The sequence below is a fragment of the Coregonus clupeaformis genome, chromosome 33, assembly GCF_020615455.1.
Source record: "Coregonus clupeaformis isolate EN_2021a chromosome 33, ASM2061545v1, whole genome shotgun sequence".
In the NCBI taxonomy this organism is placed as follows: domain Eukaryota; kingdom Metazoa; phylum Chordata; class Actinopteri; order Salmoniformes; family Salmonidae; genus Coregonus; species Coregonus clupeaformis.
The window spans coordinates 7,624,401-7,650,700 of record NC_059224.1 but is presented as its reverse complement, the minus strand read 5'-3'; the positions used below and the strand labels follow the sequence as shown (position 1 = coordinate 7,650,700).

At 45.6% G+C, this 26,300-nt stretch overlaps 1 pseudogene; it reads right to left on the bottom strand.

Annotated features, from left to right (window-relative positions):
- Window positions 1-4,565: 4,565 nt before the first annotated feature.
- LOC121548652 overlaps window positions 4,566-26,300 on the bottom strand; it is a 30,215-nt pseudogene continuing 8,480 nt past the window's right edge.

Here is a 26,300-nt window from a genome sequence, read left to right as displayed (position 1 = left end):
AGTGTCCTGTAGTGTCCTCTCCTGTTTAGTGTCCTCTCTTGTAGTGTCCTGTCCTGTCTTGTAGTGTCCTGTCCTGTAGTCATGTCCTGTAGTGTCCTGTAGTGTCCTGTCCTGTTTAGTAGTGTCCTGTCCTGTAGTGTCCTGTCCTGTAGTGTCCTGTCTTGTAGTGTCCTGTCCTGTAGTCATGTCCTGTAGTGTCCTGTAGTGTCCTCTCCTGTTTAGTAGTGTCCTGTCTTGTAGTGTCCTGTACTGTAGTGTCCTGTAGTGTCCTCTCCTGTTTAGTAGTGTCCTGTCTTGTAGTGTCCTGTCCTGTAGTATCCTGTCCTGTAGTGTCCTGTCCTGTTTAGTAGTGTCCTGTCTTGTAGTGCCCTTTCCTGTCCTGTAGTTTCCTGTCCTGTAGATTCCTGTCCTGTAGTGGCCTGTCTTGTAGTGTCCTGTCCTGTAGTGTCCTGTCCTGTAATGTCCTGTCATGTAGTGTCCTGTAATGTCCTGTCCTGTTTAGTAGTGTCCTGTCCTGTAGTGTCCTGTCTTGTAGTGTCCTGTCCTGTAGTGTCCTGTCCTGTAGTGTCCTGTCCTGTAGTGTCCTGTCTTGTAGTGTCCTGTAGTGTCCTGTCCTGTTTAGTAGTGTCCTGTCCTGTAGTGTCCTGTCTTGTAGTGTCCTGTCCAGTACTGTCCTGTACTGTGGTGTATATCGGACTGAATTCAAATACTTTGAGGAAAGAAAGGCACGTTAATTGGCCTACTAAGGAAGGACAAAGGAACCATTACCTCTTGCATACATCCCAAATGGCACCCTATTCCCTACATAGTGTACTACTTTTGGGATGAGCCCTATGGCACTATAATGGAAATAAGAGTGCCATTTTGGATGCAGAACATGGCTGGAAGGATGTGTATCCTCCTCATCTTTAGTGCTATCTGTGGCTCTAAATATACATTCACACGCTCTACGGTTGATCCTCGACCTTCACCTAGTTTTATGACCCCTATGGCTATAGTAGAGGTTCTGAAAAGGAATATTTCTGGAGTCCTTGGACACATTAATGGAATGTTCCTCAAATGTAATTTTTTAAAAGTTCTGGAACACCAACTCATGAGCATCAATAGAACTGTGTTTGTTGCTGGATTATTATTACTCCCCCACCCTGACATTTCTTTGTTACTTGAGAAAAATGTGGTTATTATTGCATTCAGAGGCATCATGCCCATAGGGGGCACAGGGGCACATTGCCCCCTCAGATTGTCTTGTTAAAAATATTCAAATAATAATACATTTTATTTTTATGAAGTTTGCTTTAGCTAGCCAAGATAGGTTCCCAATCTCCCATCCTCATAACCAGCTACCCAGAAGCCATTTCAGGATATCAATCAAGTTAGAGTAGCTAGCTTGTCTAACTATCTTATCTGGCATGTCTGCTGGCAAGGTTGGTACACTTTAGAAAAGCAAGCAATAACTAAATGTACTGAAGAAGACTCACATTACTTTCAAAATTTTACCCAGATTTTAGCAGAGAAGCATATTTAGTTTCTTTAAAAAAATAACCCCCACTCGGGAGGATACAGACAGCTCAAGAGTTATTGTTAGATATGTAGAAGAAAATATATATATATATATACAGTGGGGAAAGAAAGTATTTAGTCAGCCACCAATTGTGCAAGTTCTCCCACTTAAAAAGATGAGAGAGGCCTGTAATTTTCATCATAGGTACACGTCAACTATGACAGACAAAATGAGAAAAAAAAATCCAGAAAATCACATTGTAGGATTTTTAATGAATTTATTTGCAAATTATGGTGGAAAATAAGTATTTGGTCAATGACAAAAGTTTGTCAATACTTTGTTATATACCCTTTGTTGGCAATGACACAGGTCAAACGTTTTCTGAAAGTCTTCACAAGGTTTTCACACACTGTTGCTGGTATTTTGGCCCATTCCTCCATGCAGATCTCCTCTAGAGCAGTGATGTTTTGGGGCTGTCGCTGGGCAACATGGACTTTCAACTCCCTCCAAATATTTTCTATGGAGTTGAGATCTGGAGACTGGCTAGGCCACTCCAGGACCTTGAAATGCTTCTTACGAAGCCACTCCTTCGTTGCCCGGGCGGTGTGTTTGGGATCATTGTCATACTGAAAGACCCAGCCACGTTTCATCTTCAATGCCCTTGCTGAAAATGCCCACTAAAAATCTCACGATACATGGCCCCATTCATTCTTTCCTTTACACGGATCAGTCGTCCTGGTCCCTTTGCAGAAAAACAGCCCCAAAGCATGATGTTTCCACCCCCATGCTTCACAGTAGGTATGGTGTTCTTTGGATGCAACTCAGCATTCTTTGTCCTCCAAACACGACGAGTTGAGTTTTTACCAAAAAGTTATATTTTGGTTTCATCTGACCATATGACATTCTCCCAATCCTCTTCTGGATCATCCAAATGCACTCTAGCAAACTTCAGACGGGCCTGGACATGTACTGGCTTAAGCAGGGGGACACGTCTGTCACTGCAGGATTTGAGTCCCTGGCGGCGTAGTGTGTTACTGATGGTAGGCTTTGTTACTTTGGTCCCAGCTCTCTGCAGGTCATTCACTAGGTCCCCCCGTGTGGTTTTGGGATTTTTGCTCACCATTCTTGTGATCATTTTGACCCCACGGGGTGAGATCTTGCGTGGAGCCCCAGATCGAGGGACATTATCAGTGGTCTTGTATGTCTTCCATTTCCTAATAATTGCTCCCATAGTTGATTTCTTCAAACCAAGCTGCTTAGCTATTGCAGATTCAGTCTTCCCAGCCTGGTGCAGGTCTACAATTTTGTTTCTGGTGTCCTTTGACAGCTCTTTGGTCTTGGCCATAGTGGAGTTTGGAGTGTGACTGTTTGAGGTTGTGGACAGGTGTCTTTTATACTGATAACATGTTCAAACAGGTGCCATTAATACAGGTAACGAGTGGAGGACAGAGGAGCCTCTTAAAGAAGAAGTTACAGGTCTGTGAGAGCCAGAAATCTTGCTTGTTTGTAGGTGACCAAATACTTATTTTCCACCATAATTTGCACATCAATTCATAAAAAATCCTACAATGTGATTTTCTGGATTTTTTTCTCTCATTTTGTCTGTCATAGTTGACGTGTACCTATGATGAAAATTACAGGCCTCTCTCATCTTTTTAAGTGGGAGAACTTGCACAATTGGTGGCTGACTAAATACTTATTTTCCCCACTGTATATATATTTACATAGAATTAAGCATAATGATTACAGCTCTAGATTGCAGGAAAAAGCTGTTTCAGGTGTGACCCCCCCCAGCCATCTTCACGTACTTTGTGCCCTCTCAGATTTTGGGGGTGCATGACGCCCCTGATTGTGTTTCTCTCCATTTGTTTTGCACCCATGAAATAAACAAGGCAGAGAGTGACTAACAAAGACAGAAGATAAACTAATATCATATATAGATACAGTGAGGGAAAAAAAGTATTTGATCCCCTGCTGATTTTGTACGTTTGCCCACTGACAAAGAAATTATCAGTCTATAATTTTAATGGTAGGTTTATTTGAACAGTGAGAGACAGAATAACAACAACAAAAATCCAGAAAAACGCATGTCAAAAACGCTATAAATTGATTTGCATTTTAATGAGGGAAATAAGTATTTGACCCCTCTGCAAAACATGACTTAGTACTTGGTGGCAAAATCCTTGTTGGCAATCACAGAGGTCAGACGTTTCTTGTAGTTGGCCACGATGTTTGCACACATCTCAGGAGGGATTTTGTCCCACTCCTCTTTGCAGATCTTCTCCAAGTCATTAAGGTTTCGAGGCTGACGTTTGGCAACTCGAACCTTCAGCTCCCTCCACAGATTTTGTATGGGATTAAGGTCTGGAGACTGGCTAGGCCACTCCAGGACCTTAATGTGCTTCTTCTTGAGCCACTCCTTTGTTGCCTTGGCTGTGCAGGGGATCAAAAACTTTTTTCCCTCACTGCATACTTCAGAACCATATAGAAATTGAAAGGTGTTCAATAATAACCCAGGACAACCATCCCAGAGTCATATTTGTGGGTGTAAAATATTTTTTAATTCTTGTGTGATACTTAAAAAACAAACTAGTTTGCTTTGAACTTTAAGAATATGTGTGAGACCTCCAGCCCAGCTTATGATGATAGCTGAAACAAGAAACGTTCAAGTTTATAGTGCCGAACAAACTCTTGAATTAATACAATGTAAAAACCCTGCAGTGTTATCTCCTTTCAAAGGAAGTTAATGTCAATGAATAAAGTGTAATGGCCCTTTGTTCCGATTAATCTGTTCCTTTAAACTGGGAAACACAAAACAAATCATCAAATGGATAGATCGATAAAAAGATACTTCTTCAACTTAATGTTTTTCTTCATTCATAAAGACAGAGTTATATCTTCATCATTGATTCAACCTTGATCTCAGACACTGTCCTCTCAGTCACTTCTGGCTGTCTCAGTAAGCACCATCAGACTCATCCTTCTTGTACAAACCATCCAATCAAATGGCCTCAAACTGACAGTCCTAGCCAATCAGACCGCCTCATGCTGACAGCCTAGCCAATCAGACGGTCTCATACAGCAGCATCCCGCTGAAGATGGTGAGGGCTTCAGTGGGCCAGTTTCCCGGTGACCAGGTCGACGCAGACGCAGACGGTATTTCCCACCTTCATAGGGGCGTGTGTCTGGCCTCTGTCATGGGTTTCTCCAGCCCCTCTGATTGGTAGCCTGCAGAGTCCCCCACGCGCCACGCCGTAGTTACACTTAGATAGGACAGCCTCAATCTTCACATTCTTATGGCATGTTAGGGTAGCGCTGAACAAGTATTTACCACTCAATGGGGCTGTGAAGTAACCTGGGGAGACAGAGACATGGTGGCGTGTTATAGCAAGTGATATTAACTTCAATTTTCTTGGACAACAAAGTTGTATTGTAAAATATATAATGACATAGCAAATAAAACAAACTGTGTCGTGAGTGTTTTGCATTCAAACAAGCACAACATACAGTATATCAGAATTCAGTATTCATTATTTACTCAAATAAATACTCCAGTCTAAGATTCAAGAACTAAGATGATAAAATATTGACAGAGATGTACAGTATCCCAAACACACACCTGTGTGTTGGTTATAGACCTCCTTCTTGTTGACAAAGACCTTGTTGAAGACTATGGTTCCTGCCCTGGCCTGTGGGCGGGTCAGAGCTGCTGAGAAGAACAGATGAGGAACATGGGCATCTGATCCTGCTGGACCTGGTACCAGGGGAGAGAGGTGTGTTTATCCTGCTGGACCTGGTACCAAGGGAGAGAGGTGTGTTTCTCTTGCTGGACCTGGTACCAAGGGAGAGAGGTGTGTTTATCCTGCTGGACCTGGTACCAAGGGAGAGAGGTGTGTTTCTCTTGCTGGACCTGGTACCAGGGGAGACAGGTGTGTTTATCCTGAAGGACCTGGTACCAGGGGAGAGAGGTGTGTTTATCCTGCTGGACCTGGTACCAAGGGAGAGAGGTGTGTTTATCCTGCTGGACCTGGTACCAGGGGAGAGAGGTGTGTTTATCCTGCTGGACCTGGTACCAAGGGAGAGAGGTGTGTTTATCCTGCTGGACCTGGTACCAGGGGAGAGAGGTGTGTTTAGAGATGTGGATGTATCATAACACATCGGTGGCGTTAGTTAAAGCCTATGTAGATCTACTATCGTATGACACAATACAGGAGGACGCAACGTACTTAAAGGCTACAGGACAAACACTGAGTACAAACATACACAACACGCTAACAAACATAAATGGTCAAATTCAGGATTCAAGTGAGGACAGATGAGAGAGTTATCACACAGTGCTTTCATGTTAACATTATTAATGAAGAGATACATGAACATACCTTCTTCACCTTTCAGACCTGGGATGAAAGAACAAATGAACAGATGAAATAACAGAACACTGATTTAGTTCATTTTAGAGTTAAAAGTATAGTTATGGTTATTATAACTTTGTCATTATTTTTCATTTTTATAAGATTTGAGAAGAAATTAAAACCCTGCACTCTGCACGTGCCAGTGTCGATGGTATTTATTAAGACCTCACAGCCTTTCCAGAGCTTCTGTATCACTTTGTGAAGATCAAATGTGTGTTTGTTTTACCTGGAGGTCCCAGGAGCCCCTCCTTGCCAGGTTTGCCTTGGGACCCTTCTCCTCCTTGGGGTCCAGAGTAGCCCCTCTCTCCCCTTGGACCAGGCAGACCAGGGGAACCTTACACATGGAACAAAGGATGTGTTATTTTTGGACAGCTGATGCATGCACACATATTTTGTCTTAGGAAATATACCTTTTTTTAGTTTTGTTGTTGATACTTATCAATACAAAATGAGTATGTGGGCACAGAGTGTCACAGGTAATGCTGTGATATTAACAATACATTCTCTCAAGAGAACATTCCAGAAAACAGAACAGCTGGATAGAAGCGCTCTTTACTAAGTTCAGAGTCTACTTAGTGAGATACACCACCTGCCTAGAAAACTATTCAGCAAGACACACCACAGACCAGGCTCCAGGGACCAGTTACTCTCTGTACTTAAAATAATCTACTCAGCCAGAGCCACACCAGAGCAGAGCAGAAAGTTGTGCTTCCCAAATAACACCCTATTCCCTATTTAGTGCACTACTTTTGACCAGAGCCCTATGTTGAGGTGACTGAGGAGGACAGTTAATCATCCCAGACACGTACTAGGTTTATTTCTGGATAAATCTCATCTAAACTACTGTCCCCTTGTGGATTAATAAAGTACAATCTCATCTAAACTACTGCCCCCTTGTGGATTAATAAAGTACAATCTCATCTAAACTACTGTCCCCTTGTGGATTAATAAAGTACAATCTCATCTAAACTACTTTCCCCTTGTGGATTAGTAAAGTACAATCTCATCTAAACTACTGCCCCCTTGTGGATTAATAAAGTACAATCTCATCTAAACTACTGCCCCCTTGTGGATTAATAAAGTACAATCTCATCTAAACTACTTTCCCCTTGTGGATTAGTAAAGTACAATCTCATCTAAACTACTGTCCCCTTGTGGATTAATAAAGTACAATCTCATCTCTCATCTCAAGTAGTAATGATATCTCTGCAGTCTGCATTCATGCTTGTGGCTTGGGCGTACACTTCTCTTCACTCACCAACAACAGTCCAAATCAACTGAAATCAACTAAATGACTTGTTGAGTTGTTGTTGAAGTTACTGAAAGTTGATTGTCCAATGTGATCACATCACACCAGAGAAGCTCTGGCCATTCAAACTTCTCCGCCAGTTCATTGTGAAAGCTGTGACCTATTTTATATCCATCAAGCAATAGCAAGGTGCTTCTTTCCCCAATATATATATATTCAGGGCTAGAACCACCCAGTTTATAATACTAGTTACATCATTACTGTTATAGTACTGTCAGCCAATCAGCATTCAGGGCTAGAACCACCCAGTTTATAATACTAGTTACATCATTACTGTTATAGTACTGTCAGCCAATCAGCATTCAGGGCTAGAACCACCCAGTTTATAATACTAGCTACATCATTACTGTTATAGTACTGTCAGCCAATCAGCATTCAGGGCTAGAACCACCCAGTTTATAATACTAGTTACATCATTACTGTTATAGTACTGTCAGCCAATCAGCATTCAGGGCTAGAACCACCCAGTTTATAATACTAGCTACATCATTACTGTTATAGTACTGTCAGCCAATCAGCATTCAGGGCTAGAACCACCCAGTTTATAATACTAGTTACATCATTACTGTTATAGTACTGTCAGCCAATCAGCATTCAGGGCTAGAACCACCCAGTTAATAATACTAGTTACATCATTACTCTTATAGTACTGTCAGCCAATCAGCATTCAGGGCTAGAACCACCCAGTTTATAATACTAGCTACATCATTACTGTTATAGTACTGTCAGCCAATCAGCATTCAGGGCTAGAACCACCCAGTTTATAATACTAGTTACATCATTACTGTTATAGTACTGTCAGCCAATCAGCATTCAGGGCTAGAACCACCCAGTTTATAATACTAGTTACATCATTACTGTTATAGTACTGTCAGCCAATCAGCATTCAGGGCTAGAACCACCCAGTTTATAATACTAGTTACATCATTACTCTTATAGTACTGTCAGCCAATCAGTATTCAGGGCTAGAACCACCCAGTTTATAACACTAGTTACATCATTACTGTTATAGTACTGTCAGCCAATCAGCATTCAGGGCTAGAACCACCCAGTTAATAATACTAGTTACATCATTACTGTTATAGTACTGTCAGCCAATCAGCATTCAGGGCTAGAACCACCCAGTTTATAATACTAGTTACATCATTACTGTTATAGTACTGTCAGCCAATCAGCATTCAGGGCTAGAACCACCCAGTTTATAATACTAGTTACATCATTACTGTTATAGTACTGTCAGCCAATCAGCATTCAGGGCTAGAACCACCCAGTTTATAACACTAGCTACATCATTACTGTTATAGTACTGTCAGCCAATCAGCATTCAGGGCTAGAACCACCCAGTTTATAATACTAGTTACATCATTACTGTTATAGTACTGTCAGCCAATCAGCATTCAGGGCTAGAACCACCCAGTTTATAATACTAGTTACATCATTACTGTTATAGTACTGTCAGCCAATCAGCATTCAGGGCTAGAACCACCCAGTTTATAATACTAGCTACATCATTACTGTTATAGTACTGTCAGCCAATCAGCATTCAGGGCTAAAACCACCCAGTTAATAATACTAGTTACATCATTACTCTTATAGTACTGTCAGCCAATCAGCATTCAGGGCTAGAACCACCCAGTTTATAATACTAGTTACATCATTACTGTTATAGTACTGTCAGCCAATCAGCATTCAGGGCTAGAACCACCCAGTTTATAATACTAGTTACATCATTACTGTTATAGTACTGTCAGCCAATCAGCATTCAGGGCTAGAACCACCCAGTTAATAATACTAGTTACATCATTACTCTTATAGTACTGTCAGCCAATCAGCATTCAGGGCTAGAACCACCCAGTTTATAATACTAGTTACATCATTACTGTTATAGTACTGTCAGCCAATCAGCATTCAGGGCTAGAACCACCCAGTTTATAATACTAGTTACATCATTACTGTTATAGTACTGTCAGCCAATCAGCATTCAGGGCTAGAGCCACCCAGTTTATAATACTAGCTACATCATTACTGTTATAGTACTGTCAGCCAATCAGCATTCAGGGCTAGAACCACCCAGTTAATAATACTAGTTACATCATTACTCTTATAGTAATTACTAGGGATGTGATGATACCAGTATAGCCATATTGTTTCCATGGCAAAAATTAAAACAGGAAGCAGACCAAACGCTTTGGTCCTTTAAAAACCTGCTGTATGGAACATACAGTGCATTCGGAAAGTATTCAGACCCCTTCTCTTTTTCCACATTTTGTTACGTTACAGCCTTATTTTTTTTAATCAATCTACACACAATACCCCATAATGTCAAAGCAAAAACAGATTTTTAGAAATGTTTACAAATGTATATATATCAAAAAAATAAAGGATATCACATTTACATAAGTATTCAGACCCTTTACTCAGTACTTTGTTGAAGCACGTTGGCAGCGATTACAGCCTCGAGTCTTCTTTGGTATGACGTTATAATCTTGACACACCTGTATTTGGGGAGTTTATCCCATTCTTCTCTGCAGATCCTCTCAAGCTCTGTCAGGTTGGATGTGGAGTGTCGCTGCACAGCTATTTTCAGGTCTCTCCAGAGATGTTCGATCGGGTTCAAGTCCGGGCTCTGGCTGGGCCACTCAAGGACATTCAGAGACTTGTCCCGAAGCCACTCCTGCGTTGTCTTGGCGGTGTGCTTAGGGCCGTTGTCCTGTTGGAAGGTGAACCTTCACCCCAGTCTGAGGTCCTGAGTGCTCTGGAGCAGGCTTTCATCAAGGATCTCTCTGTACTTTGCTCTGTTCATCTTTCCCTCAATCCTGACTAGTCTCCCAGTCCCTGCGGCTGAAAAACACCCCCACAGCATGATACTGCCACCACCATGCTTCACCGTAGGGATGGTGCTAGGTTTTCTCCAGATGTGACGCTTGGCATTCAGGCCTTCAAGAGTTCAATCTTGATTTCATCAGACCAGAGAATCTTGTTTCTCATGGTCTGAGAGTCCTTTAGGTGCCTTTTGGCAAACTCCAAGTGGGCTGTCATGTGCCTTTTACTGAGGAGTGGCTTCCGTCTGGCCACTCTACCATAAAGGCCTGATTGGTAGAGTGCCACAGAGATGGTTGTCCTTCTGGAAGGTTCTCCTATCTTCACAGAGGAACTCTGGAGCGCTGTCATAGTGACCATCGGGTTCTTGGTCACCTCCCTGACCAAGGCCCTTCTCCCTCGATTGCTCAGTTTGGCCAGGCAGCCAGCTCTAGGAAGAGTCTTGGTGGTTCCAAACTTCTTCCATTTAAAGAATGATGGAGGCCACTGTGTTCTTTGGGACCTTCAATGCTGCAGAAATTTTTTGGTACCCTTGCCCAGATCTGTGCCTCAACATAATCTTGTCTCAGAGCTCTACGGACAAGTCCTTCGACCTCATGGCTTGGTTTTTGCTCTGACATGTACTACCAACGGTGGGACCTTATATAGACAGGTGTGTGCCTTTCCAAATCATGTCCAATCAATTGAATTTACCACAGGTGTACTCCAATCAAGTTGTAGAAACATCAAGGATGATCAATGGAAACAGGATGCACCTGAACACAATTTCGAGTCTCATAGCAAAGGGTCTGAATACTGTGACGTCACGAGAGGCTACACAGCTTTCAGCGGGATTGCTCAAGTAGTGCAAGGAGACAAGGTTCAAACAAAACAAGGATTTTATTATAGGTCTTGGGAAATTAACGAATATATAACAAAATTCTGTTCTCTTGTGGCTCTTTAAGGGTTAACCGTTCAGGGATGTCTCTTCCACATCCAGAATCATAATTCTCACTCGCTCAGATAACTTTTCCCCAGCCTTACTGTAGTCCACGTTGCAGCTAGTGGCCAACCCAGCAAAAAGTCCTTCCAAATGTCTCTCACGTATTTCCACAGGTGCATATATCCAAAGGTGAGTATTTCCCAAAGGTAAGTATCTCCAAATCCTTATATTCCTCATGGAAGTGGACGTGCAGCCCTCTTGTCCTCCAGAGAGCCCAGGTTGGAGACTGTGTCTCTTCCCTTCCCCAAACCTTCAGCTCATCAGCTCCTCATTTGTTTCAGCTGCGTGGGAAGATTGGCCATAGAGGGGTGGAGTTCCCGACCATACCAGCAGATGGAGCCATAGCTGTCTGGGTTTGCAGCCACCTCAGGGGGGATGTAACGTCCCTCCAGGACACAGCCTCTCGTGACATCACACATCCCCCTCCTCGGGACCGACGTCCTCGTCGGGGTAAAGGCAGCGAAGAAGGCATCACGCCGGGAGAGGGCGTCCGCATTGCCGTGGTGCTTGCCAGCCCTGTGGACAACAGAAAAGTTAAACGGTTGCAAGCTCAAAAACCATCTGGTTACTCTACTGTTTGATTCCTTGTTCTTGGCCATCCACTGCAGAGGGGCGTGATCAGATACCACCATGAAACGTCGGCCCAGGAGATAGAACCGAAGGGACTCCAGGGCCCAGACTACAGCCAGACATTCTTTCTCCACCGTTGAATAGTTCTTCTCTCTTGGAAGTAACTTTCTGCTTAGGTAGAGAATGGGATGTTCTTCACCGTCATGTGCCTGGGTGAGGACAGCACCCAGACCCACCTCCGAAGCATCCGCTTGGACAATGAATTCCTTCTTGAAGTCTGGTACTACCAGGATCGGACTGGAGCAGAGTGCTCGCTTCAGGTTGAGGAAAGCCGCCTCCGCCGCAGGGTTCCACTTCACCATTCGTGAGTGGCGTTTGGTCGTCAGCTCCGTCAACGGTGCAGCTATGGTAGCAAAATCTGCAATAAAGCGTCTATAGTAGCCAGCGAGGCCCAAAAATGACCTTACTTGCTTCTTGGTGATGGGCTGCGGCCAGTCCTGTATGGCCCGCAGTTTGGCTTCCTGTGGTTTGACCAACCCCCGCCCAATGGTGTACCCCAGGTAGTTTGTCTCACTGAAGGCCAGCTTGCACTTCTTCGGGTTTGCCGTGAGCCCTGCTTCCCTGAGCGAATCCAGCACCGCTTGTACCCGGGGTATGTGGCTGGCCCAATCCGGACTTTGTATAACAACATCATCCAAATAAGCCGCTGCGGCACTCTTGTGGGGCGCAAGGACTCGATCCATCAGGCGTTGGAACGTGGCAGGTGCCCCGTGGAGACCAAACGGAAGTCGGGTATACTGGTAGAGCCCCCTCCGGGGTGGCAAAGGCTGTCTTCTCCTTAGACGCCGGGGTCAGGGGGCACCTGCCAGTAGCCTTTTGTGAGATCAAGAGTGGTTAGGAAACGAGCATGCCCCAAGGAGTCTATTAAATCATCGACACGAGGCATTGGGTATGCATCAAATTCAGACACTTCATTCAACTTTCGATAGTCATTACAAAATCGTACTGAACCGTCTGGCTTGGGAACTAGTACGATGGGACTTGCCCAGGCACTGTGGGACTCTTCGATTACTCCCAACTCCCGCATCTTCCTTACCTCCTTCTGTATAACCACTTTACGAGCCTCTGGCACGCGGTACGGGCGCTGGTTTACCGTTCGGCCAGGCATGGTGTGGATCTCATGTTGGACCACCTCTGTGTGACCGGGAAGGGAGGAGAAGACATCCTGGTTCTGCTCCACGAGTTCCAGGGCCATCTGTCGTTGATGTGGGGACAGATTTGGACCCAGCTGAACCTCTTCTCGCGCCGGTTCCTTGGTCTCTGTGGGGGGTAGACAGCTGAACAGCGCCTCTCTGGCGTGCCACTTCTTTAAAAGGTTAACATGATAAATCTGCTCAGTTTTCCTTTTATCTGGTTGCCTCACCTTGTAGTTTACTTCTCCCATGCGTTCAATGACCTCATATGGTCCTTGCCAGGTTGCCAGGAATTTACACTCAACGGTTGGCACCAGGACCAGCACTCTGTCCCCCGGCTTAAACTCCCTGGGTTGAGCAGATCTGTTGTAGGAGGCTTGCTGTTGCCGCTGACTGGCCTCCAGGTGTTCCCGCATCATGGGATAGATGGCCTTCATTCTCTCCCTCATAGCCCCGACATGGTCGATCAGTGTCCGCTGTTGGCATGGCTGCTCCTCCCAGGCCTCCTTGGCGATGTCGAGCAGTCCTCTGGGTCTGTAGGAAAGCAAGAGCTCAAAGGGTGAAAAACCAGTAGAAGACTGAGGTACCTCTCTCACCGCAAATAATACAGTGGGGAAAAAAAGTATTTAGTCAGCCACCAATTGTGCAAGTTCTCCCACTTAAAAAGATGAGAGAGGCCTGTAATTTTCATCATAGGTACACGTCAACTATGACAGACAAATTGAGAAAAAGAAATCCAGAAAATCACATTGTAGGATTTTTAATGAATTTATTTGCAAATGATGGTGGAAAATAAGTATTTGGTCACCTACAAACAAGCAAGATTTCTGGCTCTCACAGACCTGTAACTTCTTCTTTAAGAGGCTCCTCTGTCCTCCACTCGTTACCTGTATTAATGGCACCTGTTTGAACTTGTTATCAGTATAAAAGACACCTGTCCACAACCTCAAACAGTCACACTCCAAACTCCACTATGGCCAAGACCAAAGAGCTGTCAAAGGACACCAGAAACAAAATTGTAGACCTGCACCAGGCTGGGAAGACTGAATCTGCAATAGGTAAGCAGCTTGGTTTGAAGAAATCAACTGTGGGAGCAATTATTAGGAAATGGAAGACATACAAGACCACTGATAATCTCCCTCGATCTGGGGCTCCACGCAAGATCTCACCCCGTGGGGTCAAAATGATCACAAGAACGGTGAGCAAAAATCCCAGAACCACACGGGGGGACCTAGTGAATGACCTGCAGAGAGCTGGGACCAAAGTAACAAAGCCTACCATCAGTAACACACTACGCCGCCAGGGACTCAAATCCAGACGTGTCCCCCTGCTTAAGCCAGTACATGTCCAGGCCCGTCTGAAGTTTGCTAGAGTGCATTTGGATGATCCAGAAGAGGATTGGGAGAATGTCATATGGTCAGATGAAACCAAAATATAACTTTTTGGTAAAAACTCAACTCGTCGTGTTTGGAGGACAAAGAATGCTGAGTTGCATCCAAAGAACACCATACCTACTGTGAAGCATGGGGGTGGAAACATCATGCTGTGGGGCTGTTTTTCTGCAAAGGGACCAGGACTACTGATCCGTGTAAAGGAAAGAATGAATGGGGCCATGTATCGTGAGATTTTGAGTGAAAACCTCCTTCCATCAGCAAGGGCATTGAAGATGAAACGTGGCTGGGTCTTTTCAGCATGACAATGATCCCAAACACACCGCCCGGGCAACGAAGGAGTGGCTTCGTAAGAAGCATTTCAAGGTCCTGGAGTGTCCTAGCCAGTCTCCAGATCTCAACCCCATAGAAAATCTTTGGAGGGAGTTGAAAGTCCGTGTTGCCCAGCGACAGCCCCAAAACATCACTGCTCTAGAGCAGATCTGCATGGAGGAATGGGCCAAAATACCAGCAACAGTGTGTGAAAACCTTGTGAAAACTTACAGAAAACGTTTGACCTGTGTCATTGCCAACAAAGGGTATATAACAAAGTATTGAGAAACTTTTGTTATTGACCAAATACTTATTTTCCACCATAATTTGCAAATAAATTCATGAAAAATCCTACAATGTGATTTTCTGGATTTTTTTTTCTCATTTTGTCTGTCATAGTTGACGTGTACCTATGATGAAAATTACAGGCCTCTCTCATCTTTTTAAGTGGGAGAACTTGCACAATTGGTGGCTGACTAAATACTTTTTTTCCCCACTGTATGTAGGGTAACAGCTGATCCCAGTTGCGCCCATCTTCCCCTACCGCTTTCCGCAGCATGGATTTTAGTGTTTTGTTAAAACGTTCGACTAGGCCATCTGTCTGGGGGTGGTAGACCGAGGTTCTCAGCTGTTTGATTTTCAGTAAAGCACAGAGTTCTTTCATCACTCTGGACATGAATGGAGTCCCTTGGTCCGTCAATATCTCTTTTGGGATTCCCAGACTAGTTGAGAGACGGAACAACTCCTTGGCGATTTGTCTGGATGTAGCCTTCCTCAGCGGAATGGCCTCCGGGTACCGGGATGCATAGTCCAGAATGACCAGAATGTATTGATGTCCCCTGGAACTTTTCGGTAAGGGCCCGACTATGTCTAATCCAATCCTCTCAAAAGGAGTTTCGATAATGGGCAAGGGAATGAGCGGGTTTCTATATGTGGGCTTTGGCGCAACCTGCTGACACTCAGGGCAACTACGGCAGTAGTTCTCTATCTCTTTGTGTACTCCTGGCCAAAAGAAACGTTGCATGATTCTTTCCTTAGTCTTCTCTACCCCCAAGTGGGCCCCTAGCGGGTGTGTGTGTGCTAGGTTGAGTACTGTGGCCCGATAGGGCTGTGGCACGAGGAGCTGTTCATGCACTTCATCATTTTTCTTGACTATCTGATATACTAACCCCCGGTTTACTGCGAAATGGGGGTAAGTAGGGTTTGTCTTATCACCTAACACTACACCTTCTAATACCTGCACATTTCTTAAGGCATTTGCAAGAGTAGGATCTTGTAATTGAGCCGTACCATACTGGCCTGTGAGAGGGGGAAGCTCTTGGGTGCCTGGGACGTCTTCTTCACTGGAGAACGGAGCACTTTCCTGGGCTGCGTTCTCTTCTCCCGTATCCGGACCAGTCTCGGTGTCGGTCTGGGCACCTGCCATCCCTATCAGAGCCCGGGCGGGAGTGAGTAACTCGGAGGATTGCACCGGAGCCTTCCCAGGATGAGTCTTGCCTCTCCGTTTCCGAGGTACTCGGGTTATCCTCTCCTGAGACTCTCTCCAGAGTGGGTAAAAGGCTGGGCAGTCTCGTCCAATTAGGACAGGGACGGGGAGGGAATCAACCACCCCGCCGTCGTGTGTATGGTTCCCCGTGTGCTGGTCATTGTAAGTTCAGTAATGGGGTATTCTCTGGTGTCCCCATGGACACAGGAAACTGGGAGGACTTTCCCCGGGGTCAGACACGTTGGGCCCACCAAATCCTTACGCACCAGGGTGGCCCGGCTACCAGAATCCAGTAAGGCCTCCACATCATGGTGATTCACAGTTATCGGGCAGGTGGGGGGGTCGATCTGGGCCGCCATCTACGACTCCCAAGAGCGAGGCAAAACGGTGTGTGGGTGCTGAGCTGGAGGACTCCGCAGTGGGCATAGGTTCATCGGCTGGTTTCCCACACTGCCAGGAGATATGTCCCATCTCCCCACACCGGTAACACTGTCGAGTTTCCCCCTCCTGGTGTACTCTTCTTGGACCCGCCTGGTTTCTGGCTCCCCCTGGAGCCGGGATAAGTCCTGACGTGGCTGGGTTCGAGACCTTGGGGTCCTTTGGACGGGTTCTTCCCATTTGTGGTGGGGCCGCACTCCTGGGGTCTTTTCGGGAAGCATTCAGCATCTCCGCTGTGGCCTGGTACTTTTCCACAGCTTCCACGGTCAGATCAGCCGTGGTCAAGTCCTGTTGACTGATGAACCGTTTTGCCTCATAAGGCAGGGGCGCGTGAGGTAACGATCCACCACAACGGCCTCCACCACCGCCGCTGCTGTATTCCTCTGCGGATCCAGCCATTTCCTTGCGATTCGGACAAGTTCATGCATCTGCGCCCGAGGAGGTTGGTCTGGTTGGAAGGTCCAGCCGTGAAAGCGCTGGGCCATACCAAACTTTGTGAGTCCATATCTGCTGAGGATCTCAGACTTCAGGGCATCATAGTCAGTAACCTGGTCAGGGCCCAGGTCCCGGACAGCATTCAGCGATTCCCCGGTTAGAAAGGGGGCTAACAGACCAACCCACTGTTGCTTGGGCCAGGCTTCCCTAGTGGCCGTGGCCTCAAATGCATGCAGGTATGCCTCAATGTCATCGGTAGCTCCCATCTTAGATATAAAGTCACTTGCCTTTATTGGGCGGGTATTTTGGACAACCCTCTGTCTCTGCAACTGCAATTCCTCTGCCTTCAGAAGGTTGGCTTTCTTTTGCTCCTCCAAGAGAGCCACGTTTGCTTGCATCTGGGCTTGCTGGCCAGCAACAAGGGCTTTCAATATGTCCTCCATTTCAGTCGGGCGGGGAGCCTACGGCCAACTTGGAAAACTGGGTGATCAAACCTTCGGTATCCTCCTCTGACATGCACTATTAACGCTTGAGCGTGCCTGTATTCTCCACCATCTGTGACGTCACGAGAGGCTACACAGCTTTCAGCGGGATTGCTCAAGTAGTGCAAGGAGACAAGGTTCAAACAAAACAAGGATTTTATTATAGGTCTTGGGAAATTAACGAAAATATAACAAAATTCTGTTCTCTTGTGGCTCTTTAAGGGTTAACCGTTCAGGGATGTCTCTTCCACATCCAGAATCATAATTCTCACTCGCTCAGATAACTTTTCCCCAGCCTTACTGTAGTCCACGTTGCAGCTAGTGGCCAACCCAGCAAAAAGTCCTTCCAAATGTCTCTCACGTATTTCCACAGGTGCATATATCCAAAGGTGAGTATTTCCCAAAGGTAAGTATCTCCAAATCCTTATATTCCTCATGGAAGTGGACGTGCAGCCCTCTTGTCCTCCAGAGAGCCCAGGTTGGAGACTGTGTCTCTTCCCTTCCCCAAACCTTCAGCTCATCAGCTCCTCATTTGTTTCAGCTGCGTGGGAAGATTGGCCATAGAGGGGTGGAGTTCCCGACCATACCAGCAGATGGAGCCATAGCTGTCTGGGTTTGCAGCCACCTCAGGGGGATGTAACGTCCCTCCAGGACACAGCCTCTCGTGACATCACAATACTTATGTAAATAAGGTATTTCTGTTTTTAATTTTTAATACATTTGCAAACATAAAAACCAGTTTTCGCTTTGTCATTATACGGTAATGTGATGAGGAAAAAAACTTATTTTATCAATTTTAGAATAAGGCTGTAACGTAACAAAATGTGGAAAAAGTGAAGGTGCCTGAATACTTTCCGAATACACTGTATGTACGAGGAATGATGACAGGTGCCATTTCTTTCCTCTCATTAATTGGATGCAACTGAAGCAAAAGTTTGATTGGTTCTTGTAGGCTCATATTTTCTGCATCATTGTTTCCCTCTCTAGCCACTTTGAACAACATTATCTTGCGTTGACAACATTATCTTGCATTGACAACATTATCTTGCGTTGACAACATTATCTGGCGTTGACAACATTATCTTGCGTTGACAACATTATCTTGCTTTGACTCTGCCTTCTCACAAGGGAATGATCGCAGCAGGTCCTAGCGCCATTTTCTGTTGTTGTTCTTGTTGTCATGGAAAATATTGCTGTTGTTTCCAACTACCTGTCAAGGATTCTGATGCGAATGTGGTGTGGAATCAAGTGCAGGACACAGGAGCTCAGTCAAACTTGCCTTTACTGGAAAAGCACAAAAATAACGGGTCAAACTAACCCGGAGGCGAACAATACGCGACAGTGCGTAAAATACAAAACCCGACTACGCACGAAACAAATGTGCGACGGTAAATATAAGCGTCTGTCCAAACAAACGAAGAACACCAAAACAGACGGGAAAAACAATTACACACAACACATAACAGAAACAACGAGAACTTATAGGACACCTAATCAACACTAAACATGAACAGGTGTACTAAACAGACCAAACCAATCAAACATAGACAACAACGAACGGTGGCAGCTAGTACTCCGGAGACGACGACCGCCAAAGCCTGCCCGAACAAGGAGGAGGAGCAGCCTCGGCCGAAACCGTGACAGTACCCCCCCAAATGACAGGAGTGGTAAGGAATGGAACGTTAGCTAACAAAGACTGGTAACCAGTCTAGCTGAATGTGTTTATCATGACTGTATGTCTGACAGTGGAGGCTCCTCAAAGGAGGAAGGGGAGGACCATCCTCTTCAGTGAATTTCATAAAAATAAAAATAGTGAAACATTAAAAAAGTTATTTTTAGATAAAACTATACTAAATATATTCACGTCACCAAATAATAAAACATACTGTTTTGAAATGAAGGTCTACCGTAACCTCAACAGTACTCTCTGGGGTAGCACCATGGAGTAGCCGGAGGACAGCTAGCTTCCGTCCTCCTCTGGGTACATTGACTTCAATAAAATACCTAGGAGGCTCATGGTTATTACCCCCTTCCATAGACTTACACAGTAATTATGACAACTTCCAGAGAACGTTCTCCAACCTATCAGAGCTCTTGCAGCATGAACTGACATGTTGTCCACCCAATCAAAGGATCAGAGAATAAATCTAGTACTGAAAGCATAAGCTACAGCTAGCTAGCACTGCAGTGCTTAAAATGTGGTGAGTAATGACTCAAAGAGAGAGAAAGACAATAGTTGTACTGCATGATTGTAGCGGGTTTACTAACACGTTAGTTGTTCTAGTAGCTATGTTGACTATGACGTTAGCTAATATGGTGACAACAATGTAGGTTTTGTTTAGCGGTTAGCGGCTATGGTATGAAGGTTTGGCTTGGAAAGGTTTTTTCACCTGGTCACAGAATAGCGCATTGATGCGAGAAGGAATTATACAACGAGCAAAAAGATCATGCTGTTTGTATGTGGCTGCTATGAAAGTGAACTGTGTTTGGGGGTGATCAGGGGTGTGTTCATTCCGCCGATTCTGTTAAAACGTTTCATAAACGTAAGGAAACGGAATGAAACAGGAATAAACATACCTGAATTTGTCCAATAGAAACTTGTTTGCAACTGTTTGGACTACTGATTGCAGGCTAGATCAGCTACAGTTGAAGTCAGAAGTTTACATACACTTAGGTTGGAGTCATTAAAACTTGTTTTTCAACCACTCCACACATTTATTTTTTAACAAACTATAGTTTTGGCAAGTCGGTTAGGACATCTACTTTGTGCATGTGTTACGTTCTCCCCTCGTATGTAGTTCGACTGAGGAGGAGACGTAAATGCCTGTGCCTGCGCACACAAGGTAAACTAGATGGATGGGGAAGAAATGTGGGGTGTAATGAACTAAAATAACCAGACACAACAACCAGAACTCAATGTTAGCCCTCGGGGGACGTTTAGTAATGTACTTAAACAAAATATACAAAACCCATAAAGAAACAGTAAGGAAACAAAACATCTATCAAACAAACCAGGGAAGGTAAGAGAAGGGAATATTTGGGAACAGGGTCCAAGTAATGAAAATAAACAAAAGGTCCCTCCTCTTCTACACACCTAATCCTTCCTATCACACTCTAAACCCTAACCCACTTTCCTACCTGTTTACCAAAAATACAGAGGTGACACCCACCTGGCTACCCTAGTGTGTAAAACAATGGGTTATCTACGTGTGAATGTACACCCATGGGCAGATCTACCTTTCCCCTTCTCCAGGACCTAGGTAGGGTGGAGTACATCAGGAGGACCGGCTGGCACACAAACAAAGATAAATTAAAACAACCAATACCCAAACAGCCAAACAACAATTGTCCTCTCCCCCCCTCTTCGAGCTCACACGGCAAACAGGTATACTCTCGTCAATCAGCTACAGCTGCCAGGACTCCGGACCGAAGCCACGCCCACCATCGTCAGCCGCAACTCAGCACACCTGTAATGCCCCGAACACACAGACAGACTACACAGGAAAATGGGGAGAAAGAAAAACACGTCACACGTAACAGCATGACACAAGTAATTTGTCCAACAATTGTTTACAGACAGATTATTCACTGTATCACAATTCCAGTGGGTCAGAAGTTTACATACACTAAGTTGACTGTGCCTTTAAACAGCTTGGAAAAATCTAGAAAATGATGTCATGGCTTTAGAAGCTTCTGATAGGCTAATTGACATAATTTGAGTCAATTGGAGGTGTAAAAATAAAAATAAAAATAAAAAATAATAATAATAATAATAATAATAATAATAATTTAAAAACACATTGTAAAGTGGTTATCCCACTGGCTATAAGGTGAATGCACCTATTTGTAAGTCGCTCTGGATAAGAGCGTCTGCTAAATGACGTAAATGTAATGTAAATGTACCTGTGGATGTATTTCAAGGCCTACCTTCAAACTCAGTGCCTCTTTGCTTGACATCATGGAAAAATACAAAGAAATCAGCCAAGACCTCAGAAAAAAAATTGTAGACCTCCACAAGTGTCACGATCGTCAGGAACAGATGAGGACCAAGGCGCAGCGTTGCAGGCAAACATACTCTTTATTGAGCGAAAACACGATCAAAACAACAAAGACGGTAACGTGACAGTTCACGGTCAAACTAAACCAACTTGAAACAAGAACCCACAAAACCAAAGGAAAAACCGACAGTTTAAATATGGCTCCCAATCAGAGACAACCAGCAAACAGCTGACACTCGTTGCCTCTGATTGGGAGTCACTCAGGCCAACATAGAAATAGGGAACATAGATCTGCACACCCTGGCTCAACATAACAGTGTCCCCAGAGCCAGGGCGTGACAGACCACCCCCTAAAGGCGCGGACTCCGACCGAGCCAACTACATACCACAGGGGAGGGACCGGGTGGGCACTCCGCCTTGGCGGCGGATCCGGCTCTGGGCCCGATCCCCACTTCCTCTCCAACCCCCAAAGTACCCCTGGTCCGGGTCTCGGCCCCGCTGGCCGGAGCCGACTGACGACACGCACCCTGGCTTGGTGCGTGGAACAGGAACGGACCGGACCGGGCTGACGATGCGCACCCCTGGCTTGGTGCGTGGAGTAGCAACTGGCCGGACCGGGCTGACGATACACACCCTGGCTTGGTGCGTGGAGCAAGAATGGACCGGACCGGCTGACGATGCGCACCCCTGGCTTGTGCGTGGAGTAGCAACAAGCCGGACCGGCTGATGATACGCACCCCTGGCTTGGTGCGTGGAGCAGGAATGGGCCGGACTGGGCTGGCGACGCCGCACCACAGACTTGATGCGTAGAGCAGGAACGGGCCGGACCGGTTGGCGACGCGCACCACAGACTTGGTGCGGGGAGCAGGAACAGGCCGGACCGGTTGGCGACGCGCACCACAGACTTGGTGCGGAGAGCAGGAACGGGCCGGACAGGGCTGACGCAAACGCACCACAGGTTTGGTGCGGGGAGCAGGAACAGGCCGGACCGGGCTGGCGACGCGCACCACAGGTTTGGTGCGGGGAGCAGGAACAGGCCGGGCCGGGTGGCGACGCGCACCATTGGCTTGGTCGGGGAGCAGGAACAGGCCGGACCGGGCTGGCGACGCGCACCACAGACTTGGTGCGGAGAGCAGGAACGGGCCGGACAGGGCTGACGAAACGCACCCCAGACTTGGTGCGGGGAGCAGGAACAGGCCGGACCGGGCTGGCGACGCGCACCACAGGTTCGGTGCGGGGAGCAGGAACAGGCCGGGCCGGGCTGACGACACGCACCACAGGCTCGATGCGAGGAACAGGAACAGGCCGGACCGTACTGGGGACACACACCACTGGCCCTACGCAGGGATCAGGAACGGGCCGGACCGGACTGGTAACACACCCCAGTACCTCTCGCCGTGCCTCCACACTTTCCCTCTCCTCTGTGACCAGTGGCCCCCTTAACCTGGCGGCCTCCTCTGCACACCCCGCTGGACCGCTCCATCGCGGCATCCTGCTGCCCCCGTCAGTCCACGTCGTGAGCCCCCCCCTAAAAATTTTCTGGGGTTCTCTCCTCCCCGTGGACCAGGCCTCCCTAGTTCTCGCCAGACTCTCACCCCACTGCTTCAAAGTCCAACCTCTCTGCTCTTCACTTGGCTTGGCCCAGTCGAGACTCTTAATCCATTGTTCCCAAGTCCACTCTCTCCGCTCTTCACTCGGCTTGACCCAGTCGAGGCTGCCACGGAGATCTGCTAGGGATTTCCCTGGTGATGGCTCCTCGACTCGCTGCTTGGTCCAGTTTTGGTGGGTTCTTCTGTCACGATCAGTCAGGAACAGATGAGGACCAAGGCGCAGCGTTGCCAGGCAAACATACTCTTTATTGAGCGAAAACACGATCAAAACAACAAAGACGGTAACGTGACAGTTCACGGTCAAACTAAACCAACTTGAAACAAGAACCCACAAAACCAAAGGAAAAACCGACAGTTTAAATATGGCTCCCAATCAGAGACAACCAGCAAACAGCTGACACTCGTTGCCTCTGATTGGGAGTCACTCAGGCCAACATAGAAATAGGGAACATAGATCTACACACCCTGGCTCAACATAACAGTGTCCCCAGAGCCAGGGCGTGACAACAAGTCTGGTTCATCCTTGGGAGCAATTTCCAAATGCCTGAAGGTACCACGTTCATCTGTATAAACAATAGTACGCAAGTATAAACACCATGGGACCACGCAGCCGTCATACCGCTCAGGAAGGAGACGCGTTCTGTCTCCTAGAGATGAACGTACTTTGGTGCAAAAAGTGCAAATCAATCGCAGAACAACAGCAAAGGACCTTGTGAAGATGCTGGAGGAAACAGGTACAAAAGTATCGATATCCACAGTAAAACGAGTCCTATATCGACATAACCTGAAAGGCCGCTCAGCAAGGAAGAAGCCACTGCTCCAAAACCGCCATAAAAAAGCCAGACTACGGTTTGCAACTGCACATGGGGACAAAGATCATACTTTTTGGAGAAATGTCCTCTGGTCTGATTAAACAAAAATAGAACTGTTTGGCCATGATGACCATCATTATGTTTGGAGGAAAAAGGGGGACGCTTGCAAGTAGAAGAACACCATCCCAACCGTGAAACACAGGGGTGGCAGCATCATGCTGTGGTGGTGCTTTGCTGCAGGAGGGACTGGTGCACTTCACAAAATAGATGGCATCATGAGGAAGGAAAATTATGTGGAAATATTGAACCAACATCTCAAGACATCAGTCAGGAAGTTAAAGTTTGGTCGCAAATGGGTCTTCCAAATGAACAATGACCCCAAGCATACTTCCAAAGTTGTGGCAAAATGGCTTAAGGACAACAAAGTCAAGGTATTGGAGTGGCCATCACAAAGCCCTGACCTCAATCCTATAGAAAATTTGTGGGCAGAACTGAAAAAGCGTGTGCGAGCAAGGAGGCCTACAAACCTGACTCAGTTACACCAGCTCTGTCAGGAGGAATGGGCCAAAATTCACCCAACTTATTGTGGGAAGCTTGTGGAAGGCTACCCGAAACGTTTGACCCAAGTTAAACAATTTAAAGGCAATGCTACCAAATACTAATTGAGTGTATGTAAACTTCTGACCCACTGGGAATGTGATGAAATAAATAAAAGCTGAAATAAATCATTCTCTCTACTATTATTCTGACATTTCACATTCTTAAAATAAAGTGGTGATCCTAACTGACCTAAGACAGGGCATTTTTACTAGGATTAAATGTCAGGAATTGTGGAAAAACTGAGTTTAAATGTATTTGGCTAAGGTGTATGTAAACTTCCGACTTCAACTGTAGATGCAAGCAAGCGTGTACAAGGCGGTACTGAATGGGTTACTCACTGTCCATCACTCACCTTGATTACAAAAAAAAATGTCTCTCGACCTGTGCACCTACGTTGTAAACTTTAATTCGAAGGTTGTAGCAATCTCATGATGGGTATAGGGAAAATTCTAGTATCATGTAGTAGCCTAAACCTATCGATGTTACATTGAACTGGGTGAATGGAATACGAATGACTGTCATCCAATATGCTGTAATAGAAATAAGGCACCGACCACCACTGATGTCTGATGCAATTGTCTGTCTGCAAACAATGCAACTGCAGTGTACTTTCTGTACTTAAAGTACACTTCTGTGAAGAACAGACAATACAAGTATTTCTAACCTCAGAAAGGATGTTATCCTTGGTAGAGCCCAGGTCTGTGAGGGTGTTCCCATGCCTTTGAACTGCACGACCCAGCCCCTTCACTGAGTCATTCAGGGTAGTAAACCTGTACAACAGGGGTGGTTTTAGAAATAATGGGTAGTAAACCTGTACAACTGGGGTGGTTATAGCTAATAATGGGTAGTAAACCTATACAACAGGGGTGGTTATAGAAATAATGGGTAGTAAACCTGTACAACCGGGGTGGTTATAGCTGATAATGGGTAGTAAACCTATACAACAGGGGTGGTTATAGCTAATAATGGGTAGTAAACCTGTACAACCGGGGTGGTTATAGCTAATAATGGGTAGTAAACCTATACAACAGGGGTGGTTATAGAAATAATGGGTAGTAAACCTGTACAACAGGGGTGGTAATAGCTAATAATGGGTAGTAAACCTGTACAACCGGGGTGGTTATAGCTAATAATGGGTAGTAAACCTATACAACAGGGGTGGTTATAACTAATAATGGGTAGTAAACCTATACAACAGGGGTGGTTATAACTAATAATGGGAAATAAACCTGTACAACCGGGGTGGTTATAGCTAATAATGGGTAGTAAACCTATACAACAGGGGTGGTTATAGCTAATAATGGGTAGTAAACCTGTACAACCGGGGTGGTTATAGCTAATAATGGGTAGTAAACCTATACAACAGGGTTGGTTATAGAAATAATGGGTAGTAAACCTGTACAACAGGGGTGGTAATAGCTAATAATGGGTAGTAAACCTGTACAACAGGGGTGGTTATAGCTAATAATGGGTAGTAAACCTATACAACAGGGGTGGTTATAACTAATAATGGGTAGTAAACCTATACAACAGGGGTGGTTATAACTAATAATGGGTAGTAAACCTATACAACAGGGGTGGTTATAACTAATAATGGGTAGTAAACCTGTACAACAGGGGTGGTTATAGAAATAAGCCAGGTAGGCTATACTCCTGTTGTAAAGAGAAGCAATGTGCTTAATATTCGGAAAGTTGAGAAATAAATATAGTAGGCTAATTTCAGAAGGGCTGTGTACAGGTGCAGTGATCGGTAAGGTGCTCTGACAACTGATGCTTAAAGTTAGTGAGGGAGATAAGAGTCTCCAGCTTCAGAGATTTTTGCAGTTTGTTCCAGTCATTGGCAGCAGAGAATGGCGGCCAAAGGAGGTGTTGGCTTTGGGGATGACCAGTGAGATATACCTGTTGGAGTGCATACTACGGGTGGGTGTTGCTATGGTGACCAATGAGCT